The sequence below is a fragment of the Euprymna scolopes genome, chromosome 16 (genome assembly GCF_053919585.1).
Source record: "Euprymna scolopes isolate OS-2025 chromosome 16, ASM5391958v1, whole genome shotgun sequence".
NCBI lineage: Eukaryota > Metazoa > Mollusca > Cephalopoda > Sepiida > Sepiolidae > Euprymna > Euprymna scolopes.
Window position 1 is genome coordinate 141,031,671 of NC_136497.1, and position 3,519 is coordinate 141,035,189.

At 41.2% G+C, this 3,519-nt stretch overlaps 1 pseudogene; it reads right to left on the reverse strand.

Moving 5' to 3' along the window:
* Positions 1-1,641: 1,641 nt before the first annotated feature.
* LOC145296492 (U2 spliceosomal RNA) lies at positions 1,642-1,854 on the reverse strand (annotated as a pseudogene).
* Between the last annotated feature and the right edge of the window lie 1,665 nt (positions 1,855-3,519).

Consider the following 3,519-nt stretch of genomic DNA (forward strand, 5'->3'; position numbering starts at 1 on the left):
TTAAGTGCAGCATCTGCCGGAACAGATGGTATTTATTTGCTCCCCCACTGAGCAAATTAGGCACAAGGCCGTTTTTAATGTGAGGTAAAAACCAGCTCCCCTAAAAGTAGGCAAAAAGGGGGCACTCTGGTTACCAAAAATAATAATTGTCCCAGTATAGAGGGCCCCCCCTCCATCGACCGGCACAAACTATCCTAAGTGCAGCATCTGCCGGAACAGATGGTATTTATTTGCTCCCCCACCGAGCAAATTAGGCACAAGGCCGATTTCTAATGTGAGGAGTGAAGGAGGGGGAAGGGAAAAAGGGGCGAGCTCCCGAGAGGTGGGAAATGGGAGCTGGTTAATGGTCAGGCATGTTGGGTTACCCCCACATCTGGTCTTTGCTAGTCATAGCTAGTCCTAGCTAGTCATAGCTTGCAGTATCTGCTGAAACAGATGGTATTTATTTGCTCCCCCACTGAGCAAATTAGGCACAAGGCCGTTTTTAATGTGAGGTAAAAACCAGCTCCCCTAAAAGTAGGCAAAAAGGGGGCACTCTGGTTACCAAAAATAATAATTGTCCCAGTATAGAGGGCCCCCCCTCCATCGACCGGCACAAACTATCCTAAGTGCAGCATCTGCCGGAACAGATGGTATTTATTTGCTCCCCCACCGAGCAAATTAGGCACAAGGCCGATTTTTAATGTGAGGAGTGAAGGGAGGGGGAAGGGAAAAAGGGGACCAGCTCCCGAGAGGTGGGAAATGGGAGCTGGTTAAAGGTCAGGCATGTGGGGTTGCCCCCACATCTGGTCTTTGCTAGTCATAGCTTGCAGTATCTGCCGGAACAGATGGTATTTATTTGCTCCCCCACTGAGCAAATTAGGCACAAGGCCGATTTTTAATGTGAGGAGTGAAGGGGAAATGGGGTCCAACTCCCCGGGGAGTAGGGGAGCTGGATAGTGACAATTGGTATGAAGGGTTGCCCCTTCATTGACCAAGGTCTTATATGTGGGGTCGCCCCCACATATGGTCTTTGCTTGCAGTATCTGCCGGAACAGATGGTATTTATTTGCTCCCCCACTGAGCAAATTAGGCACAAGGCCGTTTTTAATGTGAGGTAAAAACCAGCTCCCCTAAAAGTAGGCAAAAAGGGGGAACTCTGGTTACCAAAAATAATAATTGTCCCAGTATAGAGGGTTTCCCCTCCATTGACTGGTACAAATTATCTTAAGTGCAGCATCTGCCGGAACAGATGGTATTTATTTGCTCCCCCACCGAGCAAATTAGGCACAAGGCCAATTTTTAATGTGAGGAGTGAAGGGAGGGGGAAGGGAAAAGGGGACCAGCTCCCGAGAGGTGGGAAATGGGAGCTGGTTAATGGTCAGGCATGTGGGGTTGCCCCCACATCCGGTCCCTGCTAGTCACATCACAGTCATAGCCAGTCACAGCCTGCAGCATCTGCCGGAACAGATGGTATTTATTTGCTCCCCCACTGAGCAAATTAGGCACAAGGCCGTTTTTAATGTGAGGTAAAAACCAGCTCCCCTAAAAGGGGTCACTCTGGTTACCAAAAGTAATAATTGTCCCAGTATAGAGGGTCTCCCCTCCATTGACTGGTACAAATTATCTTAAGTGCAGCATCTGAAGAACAGATGGTATTTATTTGCTCCCCCACTGAGCAAATTAGGCACAAGGCCGTTTTTAATGTGAGGTAAAAACCAGCTCCCCTAAAAGGGGTCACTCTGGTTACCAAAAATAATAATTGTCCCAGTATAGAGGGTTTCCCCTCCATTGACTGGTACAAATTATCTTAAGTGTAGTATCTGAAGAACAGATACTACACTTTGATCCTGGCCCGAAGGCCAAGAAAGGCATATATATATATATATATATATATATATATATATATATATATATTCTATTCCAGTTCCATATCGAGGTGAACTATTTTAACATTGTCTCATCTGTTTCGTAATTGTATGTCTCGTGGGCCATAATTCATAGGTTTGCTAGCCAACAGCCATCACTATTATGCAGAGAGAATTATTTAAATTAAACGTTATATTTCCATCGATACGAAGAGTTTTTATATTTTTTTTATTGCTATATTTGGTCAAGTTGCTTTTGCGTATCGACTCGAAATCTTTCTCAATCTTCAACTCGCCCTCCCGTCCCCGTCGCGCTGCTCTCCACCGTTTCCAATCTTTCGATAAATTTGAATTATTTCTTGAATTTCTTATTTCTTAATCTATCAAGCGTGTTGTCATGTTATTTAAAACGAGATACATTCGAGACGGGAGAGGGGAAGAAGGAAAGCAATAGTGAAGCCATTAAATTTAGATTGTGAATGTCTACATTGTGAAGATGCCTCAGGTATTAATAATAAATATTAGAAAAGGTGGCGTGCGGTGGCAGGGTAGGGCAGAATGGTAGCATGATACAATTTTAAAGGCAGAAATACAATAGGGGTGCTGGGAGGATTTGTGATTCGAAATAATAAAAAATAAATAAAACGAAAGACAACTAAAATAGAATTTAAAGAATGAAAAGGAATATCTAAATTCCTTTTGCAAAAAAAAAAAAATAATTAAAATTTGAAATTTATTGATGTGGCTGATATTATACTTCGAAAAGGTTTTAATCGTTAAAGCTGATTGTAACAAATCGATTTGCCTAAAGTTTGATTTGTTGTTTATTCTTTGCGAGCGTTCTTCATCGCTGGGCAACAATGGCGCCTAAAGATAACAGCAAATGATATACGAGCGGACATAGTTAAGAAATATTTGTGTACACGGTTGTATGGGAAGAATTACTTGTTTTATAAGGTAATATTGTTTATTAAAATTTCTGACGAGATTTGTAGAATTACGTAACTACGAAGTGGAACGATAAAAGTGCCGCCCTAGAAAAGACGACATGATTCCATTTCCGTTTAATGAAAACCAGTTTTCTATATTAATTGCAAACCATCTACTAGTTAGCTAGTTGTGTATAAATCTGAAGAGCGATAGGAGCAATCTATCATGTCTGAAAGTGTAACAGTGTCCAACGATTTAGATCGGGGATGCGCCTATCTCTACCGATCCATGTTATGACAAAAGGAAAATTGCCGGCGCCCTCAAAATGCATCGCTGAATTGCCACGAGTAATAAGGGCATGGCCAATGTAATAAAAACAAAGTTTCTGGCCACGCTTATGGTCTTTGGTATGGTTTAAATCTTTGGTGTAATTTCAAGTAGGGGCCCCATCAAGTGAATTCACATCTACGAAATGGGCTTGAAAGCCAAAGGTGTACCCTGATGATATATATATATTTTGGCCGTCTGTAGCTTCCTCAGATTTTACAGAAATATTCGTTATGATGGGATGAAATCTTTACAACGAACCTTTGCACCACAACACATTTTTTGCAACCCCCTCTTTGTAATACAGGTCTGAATAATGAGAAAATCTGATTTTTTTTAAAACAAAAACTTAAAAATAACTTTTTTAGATTAAAAACCCGAGTATATATATATATATATATATATATATATATAT